The sequence below is a fragment of the Aquila chrysaetos genome, chromosome 8 (genome assembly GCF_900496995.4).
Source record: "Aquila chrysaetos chrysaetos chromosome 8, bAquChr1.4, whole genome shotgun sequence".
NCBI classification, from domain to species: Eukaryota; Metazoa; Chordata; class Aves; order Accipitriformes; family Accipitridae; genus Aquila; species Aquila chrysaetos.
This window is the reverse complement of record NC_044011.1, coordinates 24,324,407-24,341,841: the sequence shown is the minus strand read 5'-3', so window position 1 is coordinate 24,341,841 and position 17,435 is coordinate 24,324,407. Positions and strand designations below refer to the sequence as shown.

Sequence of the window (17,435 nt, the reverse complement as noted above, 5' to 3'; positions counted from 1 at the left end):
GCACAGCTTCACTCCCGGATTCTCTACCAACCCCCCCCCCAGTGGCGCAGGGGGACAGGGAATGGGGTTTACGGTCAGTTCATCACACATTATTTCTGCCACTTCATCCTCTTCAGGGGCAGGACTCCTCACACTCTTCCCCTGCTCCAGCATGGGGTCCCTCCCACAGGAGACAGTCCTCCACAAACTTCTCCAATGTGGGTCCTTCCCACGGGCTGCAGTTCTTCATGAACTGCTCCAGCATGGGTCCCTTCCACAGGGTGCAGTCCTTCAGGCACAGACTGCTCCAGCGTGGGTCCCCCACGGGGTCACAAGTCCTGCCAGAAAACCTGCTCCAGTGTGGGCTTCTCTCTCCACAGATCTGCAGGTCCTGCCAGGAGCCTGCTCCAGCGCAGGCTTCCCACGGGGTCACAGCCTCCTTCGGGAACCCACCTGCTCCAGCGTGGGGTCTTCCATGGGCTGCAGGTGGATATCTGCTCCACCGTGGACCTCCATGGGCTGCAGGGGGACAGCCTGCCTCACCATGGTCTTCCCCACGGGCTGCAGGGGAATCTCTGCTCCAGCGCCTGGAGCATCTCCTCCCCCTCCTTCTTCACTGACCTGGGGGTCTACAGGGCTGTTTCCCTCACACATTCTCACTCATCTCTCTGGCTGCCGTTTCTGTCTCCCAGCAACTTTTTTTTCTTCTTAAATATGTTATCACACAGGTGCTACCACTATCGCTGACTGGCTTAGCCTTGGCCGGCAGCGGGTCCATCTTAGAGCCGGCTGGTATTGGCTCTGTTGGACACAGGGGAAGCTTCCAGCAGCTTCTTACAGAAGCCACCCCTGTAACCCACCCCGCTACCAAAACCTTGCCACACAAAGCCAATACATTGTGACAGGAAGAAAGCTGACATTGTTATCAAGGAAAGCAAGTCAAAGTCACAGAACAGTATGCTTCACGAGTTCTTCCATTAGAACTCAGTTTTAAATATTTAAGTCCTGACGCTTTCAGGTAAAACTGAAATGAATTCTGAGGATTACAAGAAGGTCAACAACATATCTGTCACCACTAGCTAAGAGAGGCTAGTATTTCAGTATTCCCATATTACTACTTCCAACTATTACTGAATATTGTATAGCGGAGCATCCAGAGCATGAAGGGACGCAAAAGGAGAAAGAATGTGAGTAGAGCAATATTTCAAATACATGAAAAACCAATTATTACCTAAAAATTCTACTGCTTGTGTCCTGCTTTTACCACACTACTACTACATTCATTAGAAAGTTTTTGAAAGAAGTTAGCAGAAGCAAATCCAGCAATATAAGCCAATTTCAGTTGATATTAGAGAGATGGAATCTCTAAGTTCAGTTTATTCAGCCTGCAGGACTCTCATCATGAGTTCTGCACTCTGGGTTTCTTCCCTCCCCATCCACCACCATTACACTCAGAATGCAAACTAATTTGTGCCTTAAACCCAAAGGATCTGCACTCAGAAACACGTGGACAGTTAGCTGATTATAAAAGCACAGAGGGCTGCAAAGCTCTGCCTCCTGCAGGTACTTGAACTGATAACGCAGAGAGAATGATGTAGATTTAAAAAAAAAAAAAAAAAAAAAAAAAAATCTGTCTCCTGAATTGCTAGTTTGATAATTTTGGTCAAATATTCATGATGGCTTTGCAAGTATTCAAACTGAGTTAGTTCACACTGATTATCAATGTACCTCAACTGTTGCAGCTGACAAATCTGAGAAAACAAAACTTTAGACAGTCATCCTGGAATTTTGGCAGCAGCAATTCCTCAGACTACAGTTAACTCATGGCATCACTTCTGTACCCCTGTCACAAGGGCACAGAATTTGTTGCAGTTTACTTTATCGGGCACAGTGACCTCTTAGACTAGAAGCAGAGAGCACAACCACTCTGTATGGAAACAGAAGTGTCATCTCCTGAATCAAAAGGTTACCTTTACTCACAGCTGGGTAGTCCATCTATTTCTGATCTGAGCACTAATGGACAGTTTCAAAGCTGTAATGATAGTTTAGACACAGACACATCTTCACATATAGACAATATATAAAGCACTTTGGTCCCACCCAGGGAACTGACTACACTAACTTGCATATATTTTTTCTTTTGAAGAATATACCAAGTTCAGTAGGCTATGTTAGAGGTATCTACCATAAAATACATCAGGGAAGTTCATCTGCAGCCTGTGTAGAGCTTAAGCTGCTTAATTAAGTTTCTTAACTTGGAAGAAGAGAAAACAAAAGTATAAATCAAGTTACAATACTCTTGAGACTCTATGGGGAAGAGAAAAAAGTGAAGGGTCTTAGGCATCTTATTACAAGAACTCAGCAGATCCAATTTAGAACTCTCATAATGGCATCTCAACCTTTTCTGAAAGGTCAGGAGATACCTCATATTTAATAACACTCTAGTCTCCTAATGCTTATGTAAGCTACAGAACTACATAGATACAATAGTCATAAAACCACCAAAAATAAAATCATTAGAAAATGTTGAGAAATCTCTTAATGCATCCGTCTTTGCATTTTGGGGGTAAAAGAATCATAATTTTCACTACAATAAATCCCTCCCAAAAAGGTACCTTCTGGTTGCCTATCAACTGCTATATGTCAACACCCTCTCTGGTGCGAACTGCTGGTAGTGGTTTTAGGAAGTGACTATAACCATTTTGATGCAAGAACTTTTTTAACTGAGAAGTCACACAGTTTAAAAATATGATATTATTGTAGGAAGTGACAGTCTATCATAATCAGAAGAGATTGGTTCTGCTAATTAACACTCTTGTGTTTCTTATACATTCTTTAGTCAACAGCAACAACGGTGAGTGAAGATGTTTTAGAAATATTTTAGCTTTATAGACTGAGTTAAATGTTTAAGTCAAAATTCCCTACATAAGAGGAAACAAAACCATCCACAGGAAACAAAGCAGCATCTTACTGATCATACATTGCTATGCGGACTCAAAAGTCTCGTGAGCACAAACCCACAATAATGCAGAGTCATTGCATTTCATCAGACTGCAAGTCTCTTTACTTCTCACTTTTTCTACTTCATGCTATTCAAGAACTAGCTGCTAGTCAGACCTCTGAATATCACCATTTGCACTGTGATGTTAGACAAACAGCCACAAGTCCTACTAGCTGTAAGAAGAAAAAGACTAGCATGAGGTAGAATAAGTACAGCTTATCCTAACAGGGTACAAAAGGCTGCAGAACAAAAAACACAGGTGACTTGGGAACAAAATCCCAACAAAAAAAAAAAACAGAAAAAAAAAAAATCACGCAACTTAAGATTCCTCCTTTTCTCTCACTTCTCACCCCAAGTTATGCCCTCTTCAGCACAGCAATCAGGAATGGAAAGCTAGTGGAAGTCAAAGCCCACAAGTTTGCACATATGCACTCCACGTGCATTAATGACTTTTCTCTTTCTATCACATCTCCCTGTGCAGCAGCCAGCCAAGAATTTAAAGAAGAGTTTGATCTTTCTGCTCAAAACTTCTACACTAAAATTTGCAAGTGCATTTTGAAGAATAGCAGCAAAACAACAAAGCATACAAATGATTCAAAAAAAGTAACTACAACCAAATCAGTGGATCAAGCTGGAAAACTGAATATAGTACACATGCTCTCATGGCTGAGAAGCATTGAATTGCTTGCAAAACTCTTGCAGAATATTTTATACCTGTGCAGAATTACCAGCCCCTCAGGGTATCAGCATCAAAGACAGTTTTGTCATGTGAAAGACTGCATACTCTTGAAAAGTAAGTGTAGCCTATGGCAGTGCTTTTCAAGCATAGAGACAGGTCAGTAAGTTGAACGGTTTTTCACGCAAAGGAAGATATACCTCAAAAGATAATAAGGCATCAAGGCATCTTCTTTAGTCTAGCAGGGTCAAAGGAGCAACAACTGTTTTCAAAACGAAAGGTTAGAAGTGCTGCATGGGAGCATATTCAGCTTAGTTTGATTTTGCAGGAGAAGAGCCTTTATATTGTAATCACGTTGATGTAAGGTCTATATTAGATTACCTCATTTGCAGCAATGGCTATGTTGCCTATTTTTAAACAAAGAATTCTGAAGTGGCTGCTTCAATTTCAGCTAAAGCCCAGAATGTGATCACCTTCATATTAAAGCAACAAGAAGCCTTCCATATTAAAGTAGCGTAGCATTTAAAAATCCCAGCTGTGTATCAGGTAACATTTTACTGCTTACAGCAGATACAAAAAGTTTTGCATACCTTTGCAGCATATCACCATCAGACCCCTCTCAACTCATTACAAATGTTTCTTTAGGAATGATTAGCAGAGCAAAAGCTGTCTTCAATTCTTCAGTAGTACAGGACTTTGTAAACAACAGTAGTGTTTACTTTAGACTTAATTCAAGGGGGAAACAAAAAAAAAAAAAGAAAAAAGACAAGAGAACAGAAGAAAATGAAGTGGGGAGGAGAAGGTTACAAAGGGCTTTAAGCTGAAAGGATAAAGGGGAGAGAAAATACCAGGAACCATGCCTTTAAGAGGATAAACTGAAATAGAGGGAAAAGAAATCATACTCAAAACAGTGCATCTACTGCTGCAAATGGAAGCCCAACAGCATTTGCTTAACACAACCTCCATACAGACTACAGATACTCAGACTCCTACTTTAAAGGCATCTCTATAACTACATTCTTGTTTTAAAGGTCTCATGACAGGAGCAATAGTTCAAAAGTACTGTCCTTGAATGATCCATGGACACAGAGTTGCCCGCTGATATCGCTACTTTAATAAGCTCAAATTTAGTATTGAAGAAAACAATTACAATCCAGTTAATGGCCAAATTTGCTGTTCAAATGTTTGCACATACAAGATACATATGATCAAAGGTACAAAAGTCACACTCTCCTCTCTAAGCTCACCAAACCAGACAAAGAAATAATGAATCATAGTCAGAAATGTCTCAAATGTGTCCAGCTCCAATTCACTCCTACACAGTGGTACATTTTCCCTCCATGCCATCATAGTTCACATACCATTTCAGACTAATAATGCTCTACAAAAATATGTTTAAAGAAAACAAATTTCTGTAATTTTACTTTATGCTACTGAAAAGTAGAAATAATTATAATATTAAGTTTGCAAAAATCTGATGGCAAAACATGGTTTGTCTTCCATAAAAAAAGATAAATGCTAATACCCTAAAAATAGCAAACAAACTACCAGAAAAATGGTACAGGTGGAATTCCCATTACAGCAGAATCTTGCTGTTCTAATAATAATACTTAAAACTCATGAAGCTTTGTTTTGACACATGTCAAAGTTGCTATTTTATGATTTTGTTTCTCTTTCAATTTATAAAAGTAGTATACACTGCACAGCCTTCCAATTTTGTTTCTGTATAGAAATCAAACATTGTTCTGTCACGTGAGAAAGTTACTCAAGCCTCTACAATACTAAGAAACTTCAATAAGAGAATTTCCACACAATTATTCAAGTATCAGCTACATTCTTGAACTATCAAAGAATAATACTATACCTGAACATATCTGGGAAAAAAGACTTAATTGCACAAAATCTGACATTTTTGCATTTGTGTAACAAAACTACACCAATCCCAGAGTCATATTTGCCATGAAACACCATTGCAATGCTAAGTATTTAGGAGCTCTCTTCCTCAAATCAGGATGCGGTATTTTCAAGAATTAGTGTCATCTGACAGCGGACGAATGCCATCACAACACAACGCTGTCCCATGGATTCGCCCCCCACGCACAGCAGCAACAGACTTAAAGGTAAGCGACTGGCTCCAACATGTTGGTGGGAGGCAGAACCAGAAGCTAGCCAGCAGAAGCTGCTCTTCTCTAAGAGAAATTAAAAACTCCATACCCATGAAAACAAAAAAAAAAAACCCCAAACAACACTTTGTTTCCCCCAAAAAAGCGGGATTGTCTTTGTTCCATTTGATACTAAAAAAATGAGGGCAAGGGAAGAACAAGCAAAATTTGACAAGCTGCAGAAACCATGGGCAACACATAAGTACTACCTAACACAAGTGTAATTCAAAAGCGTTGATAAAGCAGGATATCCTTCTAAAAGAAGCTCTATATGCTTGCTGCACTACTAAGTTTCAACTCAACTAATTACATATTAAAAAACATCTATCTTTACTAAAATTAAATAAACAAGTTTTTCCACTAAAAAGTTACCTTAAAGGAGAGAAAGCTGCAAAATTTAATTAAAAATAGATTCAAATTCAAGAGAGAACAGCATCCAGTAACAAACAGAAGGTAGACCAAAAGAAAATACCACTCAGGCAAAATACAATGGATTCCTAATAAAAAAAGACATATGTCTGTACTAAGGTTAGAAGCAACCAAAAAATCCCGTAACGACATCAATGTATTTTATAATACTGTCTCGCACCAGCTCCTGATGCTTAAAACTTAAAGCATTTTCCCTATTACAAGAACAAGGATAACTTCTTCATATACTATGTAGTACAAATTCTAATACGCAAAATCCAAGTACTTCCGTCCTGCTCTGATTTTTATCATTGCTGAAAATACAGCAATTTCAGCTCTATAGTGGTAGTTGGATCAAAAGCACAGTGCAATATTGGAGGAGTATGGTCATAGCAAAGAATTCACCTCCAACATGAACATGTGAAGTAAACAACAACAACAACAAAACCCAACAACCCAAACTTCATAAAATTTCCGGTATCTTCTATAAGAACTTTATCAACACCATTTTCACATCAACAAGCCTACCTTTAAGTTCTTAAATAAAAGTGTTAGTTAACCATCTCTCCTAATGGTGACCCATGAAATAGACAATACGGAAGATTTACAATAGCTTAATCAACTTGGTTTTGTTAGGTCCCTGTTCACTCTGAATTGCGGGAAAGTTGTTTGCCCCACACCTAAATGACAATTTTTTCCTCTACAATTTTTCTGAGTTTTCACCAAAAACTTCCTGACACCTCAAAATTTAAAAGCATTTGTCAAGAACAATGTCTCCTAGACACCTATAGCCAGGAACACCACTAACCATCACTTAACTCTACTGTCCTAACCTATCCATAGCCCTGGAGGAAGCTAGTTTTGGTTTTGTTTGTTGGGTTGTTTGGGGTTTTTTTAAGCAACAAGTAAAGTTACATTGAATAGGATCTCTGAGAATATGAGCTTTTATTTTCCTTTAATTTGAGTTGCTACCTACATGATCAGTTGACCAAGACACACATATGGACACACTGCCTGAGTTATCTGAAACAAAGCTTCAGGAAGGAAGGAAAAAAGAAAACGCCACCAAAAAGAATCAGCCAGAGGAAAACTGCATTCTTCCAAAATAAATGCCTATGCTTTCACCTTCTTGACATAACCAAAGGTCTGAAAACATTCACAGAATATAAAATCATTCGTTGTGTCTTGTACAGTTAATTTAACTGCTTATATAGTGCTCCTTCTAGCCAGCATCATATACTCTTGTTAACCTTAGGAAAAATACAACGTAAAAACCCACTTAGTTTTTAAATTCTAACACTTGAAGAAAAGTTTCTTCAATGTAACTACTTAAATAGAGTCTTAAAATATTTAACCAAAAAAGTTAAAGAAAAAATGACTTGTTTTTAAGCTCACCCTCATAAGCTTTTGAACAGAAAGGATCCATGGATTTTTAGTGAGTATCCTTTGCAAGCAAGCAAAGATCATTCAGCAGAACAAGAAATCAGCAGGTTGATTTTAACTTCAATAAGCTTGACATCTAAACCGCAACATACTAGCTTTTTTGGTTTGGTTTTTAAAAAAAAAAAAAAAAAAAAAGGAGAAAAAACAAACAAACAAACAAAAAAACCACTTCACCAGGCAAATTAATCTTCCCACATCATTCAACAGTTTATGAATACAAGATGTTTCAAGCCAGAAAATCAGGGCTCATGACAGTGACTAAACAGTTCAGCCAATAAAAACTGCTTTCATCTGGTCCCATTCCAAAGTTTTTATGCTGCTATGTATGGCGTACATCTTGCCCTTTATCTAAGGCATATGACATACCCTAAAACAGCACTAACAGCTGGGGAATTTTATGGTAAACCAATCATCTTCACAGTAGGTATTGCCTTGGAATGCACGTTAAGAGAATGAAAAAAAAAATATTAAAAATCAGAGAAAACTGAACAAAAGGTCTGAAAAATGCAAAGAAGCTGCATTTTTATAAAAGCAAAAAATGGCTGAAGTGAATCTGCTCCCCACATATCAGGAGCATGTTTTGTGTTTTTCACATTGTCTTTTAAAAGACATTTAAAAGTCATTTAAAAGACTGCCTTACATTTGCAGGCAGTAAATAAAACACTTAATTCTTAGCCCAGTACTTCAAAAGTCTCATGATTCCTCAAGATACAGAGTTAAATTATTTAGATTTTTGAACAAGTCAGCACAGTAAAATATACTTCAGCTAATGTATGGGTAATTTTATAAAGCTTCATTATGCTTTCTGAGATACAAGAAACATACATAATACATAATGGAGACAATAAGTAATGCAGCTTCTAGCATCAACCTTTCATATCAGAGCTAAAATTGCACAAACTTTTCCTCCAGCAAGAACTGTCTCACATTTAATACCTAGTCTCTGGTTAAGACTGCAAATATTCCGTCAGGATTATTGAGCTTGTAATGGTCTAAGGAGGAAAGTAAAATGTAGGGTTATGTACCTTTTACTAAATTTGCTAAAACAAGTGTGCATGGGTATGTATGGGGGGGCAGCGGTAAAGGAAGTTTCTGTCTTCAGCCCCCTCAGGTCTTCAAAAAGCAGAAATATCCAGTTAAATTTGTTATATATGGTTTCCTAAAACTTGATTATTTGAATATATCACACTGGCACTCTCCCCAAGTCAGAACATTGTCGCTCACTACTGTGTTCTTTGGTTTTGGATGAGGTTTTTAAACACACAGCTCTCTGGCAATACAAGTCATTTTACAGAGCATTTCTATGGAGAAGGCACCTTTTCTCTAAGCATTTTCTCACCTACAAACACAGGATTGAAGTATTCCCAAATTCACTTATATAGTTTTATTTCTGCTACAGTAAAAGAACAATGCTGGTAATAGTGTAAACTTTTTCTTCCCCCAATACCTCAAATATTTGGTCTCTACTGTGTCATTATTCTCTTCTGCAGTTATCCCATGGAACTTAAATAGCAACCTTACTTTCTGAAATGACACTGGGACTAAATTCAACTGTGGCAAAAAAAAAAAAAAAAAAAAAAAAAAAAAAAAAAAAAAAAAAAGTACTGTTTTAATATGCTACGTGTTTTACCTTTTCTACTGAATGGAATTAAGAGATAAAGACTGAGAATATGGATTTCATTCTTCAGAAATGTGTCTTACCATTCTGAAATGAAAATATTTCAGTGTATTCAGAAAAAGTTACAATGGTCTCATGTTGTAACCAAATATTGTACTCAAGGGCCAGCAAGGAAGGAAAAATAAATAAATCTGTAAGTGCACAGATGTCATTAAACATTAACTGCTTTCTACAAGACACATCCTCAAGCACACAAAAAGTAGATAAAGCACACTGTGAAAGTGAGCCCAAAAATCCAACAGCTTAAGTTAATTAACATGAGATAATTAGAGGTCCAAAACAGGTTTAATACTAAAATCACTTGCAATTGGGGCTTGTAAAGAAGGAGTAGCATTGATATGTAGCAATCCCAGGCTTGATCTGAGCAGCCACCTCTGGCCATTATGTAGCTAACCTCTTGCCAAAGATTACCGCAATACAGAAGTGTTGCCTACAGAGGGGACAAAGCAGCCTTATGACCAAACGTGGACTTCAGTATGAAGGTTACACTATGACATTCTTTGGGTTTTGGTTGTGGTTATCCTCCACCCTTTTCCTCCAGACATTAGATTTGCTTCAGATTCATGGTCCAATAATGCAATATCCTACCAGAAGTATCCAAAAAGCCATACAAGAAAAAAGGATCCAGTCCTCTAAGAAAAGATTAATGATACACAGGCTTACTCTTTTGCCACATTTCTTTAATTGATTGATGATGGAACAACAGCAGTTACAGCATTATTTAAGTACAGCATTTAAGTACAACTTCAAAATGAGGAAGCCAAACAAGGCATAAAACAGCTTCTTTCAACCGAGGAAGCAGCAAATTGTAGACACTATTTGTAAATGAACTAAGTACAAAACACCATATTTGGAAATTGAACATGAACTTTCAGATTCAAAATTGAAATATTCAAACTGAAAGAAGTTTGCAGGGCATACTCAGTATATTCTGAAATATTTTATTAATAAATCCTTGCTTTTGTGAGTAACTGGAAGCAATAAAAATGTTTCCACAAATGTGAAACCCAAGTGTGTATTTTTATCATCAGATTTTAATTTTGGTTTGATTTTCAGAAGTAGGATACATGCTGAGTCAATCAGAATTTAAAGGTCTGCCTATTACCAATTCAAAAACTTGCAATAAGAATATACATTTTAAATCCCATATACAGGATAACTGAGTATTTCAAATTAGAAAAAGCTGTTCTAATTTTTCCATTGTGGTAAGAGATCACATCATGCAGTTTAAATACATACTGAAGAACGTTATTAAAAATACAAAAACTATGTTCTTAAAATGTTGTAGTCAAATTCTTATCCAGGCCACTAAAAAGAATACCACAGTTATAGTCTATACTTCTCAAGCCACAGTAATGGGATAACAGTAATTTACAGTAAAATCTGGTGTTACATTTAGCTGTACAACACTACTAATTACAGAGCAATTTCAACAATAAATATTTGGTTAAACTCTGCTTTGTCATCAGTGCAAGCAATTTAAGATGAAACTGATCTTTCAGAGAGTCCACACTTCTTTTTTAGTGTCTATTTTTATTTTCTGGTAACTGAACATCTTTTCCTACAGAACATTTCTCCAGAACTAGTGCTTTGCAAACAGAAAACCACACAGACAATGTTAGAAGCAAAAGGGAAGATTCAAACCTAGAGCACCAGGACACTATATAGTTCGCTTTAAACTGTCCTTAGCTAACCCTATTTTAATACTCAAGGCCAAAGTCTTCTAACAATGACCTTACAGAGCACACAGGCTGCATCACTTAGTAGCAGCAAGGTAAGTTAAAAGAGAAAATCCAGGGAGGAGAAACCAAGACACAGACAAATATGAGCACCATGGTAGATATAATATCAAGTAAAACACTCAGTTAACCTCCTAGACACCAACAAAGAAGTCTCCAGTTTTAAAGAGAGGACCTTCCTGCAATGCTCATTCACAACAAGGTCTCTGAAGAGCCAAGCTACTATTAATAAAAGCACTACATAGATGAATGGCAATGGTACCTTATGGCCACTAGGAAAAACCCAACCAAACAAACAAAACAAAAACAAACAAACAAAAAAAACACAACAAAACACTACTACCTGCTTCAGAGCCAGCCAATCAGTATTTATAAAAGAGGCCAACTTAACAGAAGTCCAGCCTTCAGAGCATCTCGTACTTGAGTCCAGTCATGAAACATCATGCCACCATCAAAGGAAGTTGTAATGTGCAGAGCAAAGGGTAGACATCTGAAATTCTCATTTATGAGATGTCATAAACATTACCTATCATTGAGTCCTCTACTCTCATAAGAATGAGAAAAGACCCAGCCCTAGCTTTCCTCCAGAACTAGGAAAAAACCCAGGGTACAGGAATGTAGAAGGCAAGAAGGTAAAGAGAATTACTTGAGAAGGGAAACAGGACTTGTGTTTTGTTTTGCTGGGGTTTGAAGTTTACATATCAAGTCCATAGATTTCTTCTGATTGTTTCTACTTTCAAGGTAGTATGTCAGATGTAAGGAACTACATGAATATAAAATGGAGAAACCAAGCCACGAGATGTAAACTGAAATTAGAGAATGCTGTTCAGCATTATTGTCAGCAATGCCTATACATTTTGCTGGGCAGGTAGCAGCACTTACAGAGTTGCTATAACACAGTGTTTGCACAGTGCCACTAAAATATCAGACACTACTGCAACATAAACAAACACCACCCCCCCCCCCCCCCCCCCAAACCCCCCCCCCCCCCCCCCCCCCCCCCCCCCCCCCCCCCCCCCCCCCCCCCCCCCCAAGTCTGTTAAAATAAACAAGCATGTATTCTTACTGAGCTGTCCCACTTGCATTACACACAGGTCTATAATCTCATACCATACACAGAACATACTTTTCTCATTTCACTAGCCAAACAGAATGGCTATTTTTGGATTAGCCAGTAGTAATTAATCAATATTCTGTTGATATGGCCTTCACTTAAGACTGTAAACCTTTACAAAGTACTCAAAGACAAGGTGAAGTCTATGGAGGAAATAAGTCACTAGTAAAATTACCACAGAAGAGTTTATATCGCAAACTTTTTAATTAAGAATTTGAGACTTGCTGAAAGTAAAGATTTTTACTGTTTCATTAATACATTCTTCCCTGTATAATATCACAAAACTGACAACTTAAACCATGGCAATTTCTCACATCAACAGCAAAAGTATTTGAGAAGTTGAAACAGAACACAGAACTTCACATATTTAGTTAATTCCAACAGTGAATTTTCTGATATTAAAAAAAAAAAAAAAAAACCAAAAAAAACCCCACAAGTTACCTCTAACTCCAATACAAGCCTTGAAGATTAGTAGAATGCAATCAACTATGACAACTGGATAACAGCACAATATCTTCTTTACCTATAAGAGAAAGTTAAATTTGGAGTCAAATTACACCAAAAATTATCCCACCAACCAAGTGAATTAGAAAACCAGGTAAGTGAAATTGAACTGTTCTTAAATGAGACATGTATTTTTAAAATGTGAACACCCTTCCAAACAGGAAAAGAAAAATACACAATCATTTAACTTGCACTTTGTTTTTATCTCAAAAGAAAAAAAAAAAAGGAAGTGTGGCAGTTTATTATAAACCTAACACTCTTAAAGTCAAGAGGAGTCTTTTCTTTCAATTTAGAAGGCCAGAAACAACCCCTTACAATGCAGTTTGACTTTTTGTATAACCCAGGTTATAACAATTACACACTCCCACATCCCCTTTCCTTGCTCCCATTCCCTTTCTTGTGTCCAACCATTGTGTGAGTATACAATGAAGAGTTTTCCAACACTGCTTTTCTTGGGTTCATTTTGTCTGCAATGAGGAATAAAGCCCACCTTCCCTCTTCTTGCTCCCCCCAACTTAAGATCAGTTTCAGAATGAAACCGCCATTTGAATTAGTACATCTTTCTCAGGAAAGCATTCAATCTTGCTTTAAAAATATCTAATGGCAAATACGCTACACACTACAACCTCTGGTAAAAATAATTTTTACCCTACTGAAATTTACACATTGTAAGCTAAAATGTAGAAAGCTTTGGCTCTTTCAATAATTAGAGCAATGCTGTATACTACAGACATAATTATTAAAAATGTAAGCCATTTAGATTCTTCTCCTGCCACTGAATCCTGTCATATCCACTATTATCTGCTCTCGCCCACATTACAGGTACATCTATCACCATTTTATGTTGTTCCCTCCCTTTTTAATCCTTAAATAGCTCAATCTTTTGTACTGAAACATGCTTCCCAGTTCTTGTAACTTTTTAAATTCTTTCAGGTTATTACTATCAACTTTCTAAAGTTTAACACCGAAAGCAAATGCAGAAGTCAAAACGGAATCCTGTAAGCACCAACTAAAGAAAGATTTTATTACCTTGTCATATAAAATATATGTTGTTTATATACCTAGTCTCATTTTTTGAACAATAACTTAGAGAACTTATGTTCAAATTATTATTAATCACAACCCACAATACTTCCTTTAAATGTCTGTACTTCCCAGAACACTTTTCCATTCTCCACTTACGACCCACATTCTTCACCCTGAAATGTATGACTCGGGAGCTGGCCACATGAAAAATGCGTATTTTGCCTATATGCACACTCGCTAAATGATTCAGATCATACTGAATACAATAAGTAATACAATTATTCTTCAGGTTACCCTCTCTAAATGAGAGCTATTCAGTGTTGTTACTGAAACCCCATTAACAGACATCAACAAGTCAGACTGGCTTCAGAGAGCTGCCTTTGCTCCTACTTTTTAAGTTATATCAAAAAGCAGTAATAAAATCAGAAACCTAGTATGAATTGACTGCAATCGTTGGAGGCTTATCAAATCAGAAGAGGAACAAAAGGTATATTTCCAAAGGCATGAATCCTGGAAGTCCATTCCACATGGCCCTGGCTGTTAAGAACTTTGAACTCTCCCTCTACTCCAATTTCAACATGTGTGCACACAGAATATGCATATTTTTGAAAGTCTTGTCTAGACTATTCTAAATGACATTGCTACAATGGAAGATCATCTGCCACTGGTACAAACTGTTGATATAAACTTTGAGATCCATAACCTATGGAAACGCGGAAGGGAAGGTCATATACGAAGCCCAAAGGGAAACAAACTCAGCAGACCGCTGCAATTTAAGCAAGAGAAAGCAGCTCAACTTCCTACCATAGAGGTTAACACCAGATAGAAAACAGCATGGCAAGCAGAAATGGAAACTTGTTGGAAGGGAGGAGAGTAGCAGCTGAAGCAGAACCCTTTGGCTGAATACCCTTTCAGGGCCGCTGCTGCGTAACCCAGGATGCCACGAAACTGGTTCTGAACTGGGTCTGTTCTATAACCGATTGGTTCTGTAGCTTAGGGATCAAATTTATCTGCTGTTTGAAACTTAAAAACATCACGCCAAAGGATGCGGCTTTATTTTTTAGATAGTTCCTGTTTAAAAAGTAGTTTGCCATTTCAAACTCTCCAGGTCTGGAAAATATGCAAGTTTATGAGAATTTGCTGAAGACTTAAGTTTTGCAGAACTATGTGCTTGTTGCATTTCACTAACACTCTAGAAGCACCCATGCTAGCAGACAGGAAAATGAGGCAGTAAAGCTAAGCAAAGCACTATATGTCAATGAAAAAGCTATAAATTACATGTTTTTAATTAAAAATGGATCTTAGACAGCTTTACAATAAGAAAAAACATCCTAATTGAACTGTGTGCTAGTCATTACCGGTATCAAAGCACTTTAACCTAAGTTTACTCCCTAGTTGGCTATTACTTGTTTCTTGGCAGCAATTTATTTCAGAAGCTCTTTCTGGAAATCATAATCATTCAGATGACAAACCCTCAAACCAACTCCCTTCATGTCAATCAGCAATCATTCATAGAGTAACCTCCTTTAAGTCCATTCTAGCCATACACATGCATGCACAATACTATTAACATCAAAAGGGATTAACTTCAACTCAGTGGGATCTTCACCTGTGGAAAAATGCTGCACTAGAAACGTTACCAGAGCGTTAATAGCTCTTTTCAGAGTATTCAGACTTCATGGTACTGTAATCAAAGCCTTGCAAAAGAACAATAATAGGAAAAGAACTTTGGACTTAAATTTATAAATAATATCTCAATTTTTTTAAAGACCTCCATGCATAACGGTTACACAGAGGCCGGGCCATCACATCTTGAAAGGCAGACTACTTTGTTTTAAAATAGCAGATAAAGAACATACAATAGGATTCTACACTGATGTTCATTCTAATCCTGAAGAGAAAGGAAGTTAGGCATGTACAGCCTTCCTCAGTTTCATCCCCTACCTAATTATTCATAAACAGCTTCAGTGCCCGGTCCTGTTTAGCTCATTTTGCTGCAGCTGCTCACTTACAGCTGAAAGAAAGAAACAGCCCAAGATGCAAACAGATGAAGTTATCGGAATGAGGAGTGGTGTTCTAGGAGGGAAAAAAAAAAAAAAATTAAAAAATCTCCTCTCCTCGCGCAGTATTCGTACGGCGGGCGCGGGAGAGTAACCGACAGGGATGAGGACAGACTTTCGGGGAAAACCGCCCCTCTCTTCTCTTGCCTCACACCAGGAAGCGGGAGACCCAAAAGCGCAGCAGACGCGGGGACGACCGCCGCCGCGGCAGCACTCCCAGCCCCGGCCGGGCCGCCCTGACGTGCCGCCCGCCGCCGGGGCGGGCTGGCGGACGGCCGGAGGCCGCGGACAGTGCCGGCGGCGGCAGCCCCCCGAGGGAGATTTGAAACCGAGCGGCGAGGAGCGGCTCCGCACGCTGCGGCCAGCGCCCAGACCGCCGGGGAAAAGGAGGGAGGGAGAGAGCGAGGGAGAAGTCGGCCCCGCTCAGAGACTCCTGCCCGCCCGAGGAGCGGGGAAGAGGCCCCACCGCGCGGAGGGGCTGCGGCAGGCAGGGGGATCTCCCCCGCCGCGGCCGCCCCACCGGACACGCTTCCTCGGGGCCGCTGCCGCCCCCTGCCGTCCCCGCTCCTCCCACGGCCGGCCCCGGCTCTGACAGCCCCCGACCGACCGGCCGGCCTCCCGCCCGCCCAGCAGCCGCTCGACGCCGGGAGGGAGGGAGGGAGGGAAGGGGCAGCTCTGCCCGGAGGACGAGCGCCCGGCCCGGCCCCGCCCGCGGCGGACGGCGCGGAGCGGGGGAAAACGCCGACGGAGCCGGGGCAAACCGGCCTCTAGGCGCAGGGCGGCCGCCCGCCCCCCTCTCCTCAGCGCTGCGGCTGCCCTCCTCCCCGCCGCCCCCCATCGCCGGCGGGAGGCCGCGCTCCGGGCCGCGCTCCCCCCGGGACTCGCTCTCCCCCTCCCGCCTGTACCTGCCGCCCAAACGGCCGCCGCTCGCGCTCACATACGAAATTGAAGTTCCCCAACCGCAGCCGTCAGTCCAGCCCGGGAGAAACCCCCGCCGGCCCCGCCCCCCGGCCAATCCGCGCTCCGCCCGCCCCCGCGCCCCGCCCCCGCCCCCGCCCCCGTCCCCTCCTTAGCCGAGCCCCCCGGCGCCTGCCCGCCGGCTGCCCGCCCCGCCCCGCCGCCATTGGCTGCGGCGGCCGTCAATCGCCAGAGCGGGAGCTTCGCCCCCGCCCCCCCTTCCTGGGCCACCTCCAACGGCCGCTGCCCCTCAGGACTGGCGAGGGTCTGGCCCGGCCCGGTCGGCAGCTGTAGCCAAGTGTCGGGGTGGGCTTCGGGACCGCTGCTGCAGCGTGGACACCCGCATCGGAGGGACGGCAGCCTCGGAGCGCGGCTGGCGGGCCAGGGCCCTGGGCGAGCGGCGCGGCGCACCGCAGGCGCCGCCTCGCCCCTCGCCGGGCGCGGCGCCGGCCGCGCGGGTGTGAGCTGCCGCTGTCCCGCAGCGCCTGTCGCAGCGGTGTCTCCGCGCAGGCTCGCAGTCCGCCGCTGTCAGGCGGAGTGAGCTCTTACCAGGCTGCGAAGGAGGCCAGCGGCACCGCGGGCTGTGCGGGCGGGGAGCGCGGCGGCAGCCGGAGGGAGGCGGTTGCCCCTCTCGGCCCAGCGCTCTTCAGAGCCCCGCGTAGGTGCTGCCTCCGGCGGCGCCCCCCGC

The 17,435-nt window shown here is 41.2% G+C and overlaps 1 protein-coding gene across 29 annotated transcripts in view; it reads right to left on the bottom strand.

Annotated features, from left to right (window-relative positions):
* Positions 1–17,095, bottom strand: part of EPB41L2 (erythrocyte membrane protein band 4.1 like 2) — a 130,142-nt gene extending 113,047 nt beyond the window's left edge. For 25 of the 29 annotated variants that reach the window (XR_005932957.1, XM_030021817.2, XM_041125214.1 and 22 more), the window contains exons 1-3: positions 16,979–17,095; positions 15,675–15,806; positions 12,642–12,723 (exon numbers count right to left, since the gene is read on the bottom strand). The gene's annotated coding sequence lies outside the window, so the exon portion shown is untranslated. Of the gene's footprint in view, positions 1–12,634; positions 12,724–15,674; positions 15,807–16,695; positions 16,793–16,978 lie in introns of those variants that run through there. The other 4 variants (XM_041125207.1, XM_030021816.2, XM_030021819.2 and 1 more) reach the window with 4 other exon arrangements.
* Positions 17,096–17,435: the final 340 nt, after the last annotated feature.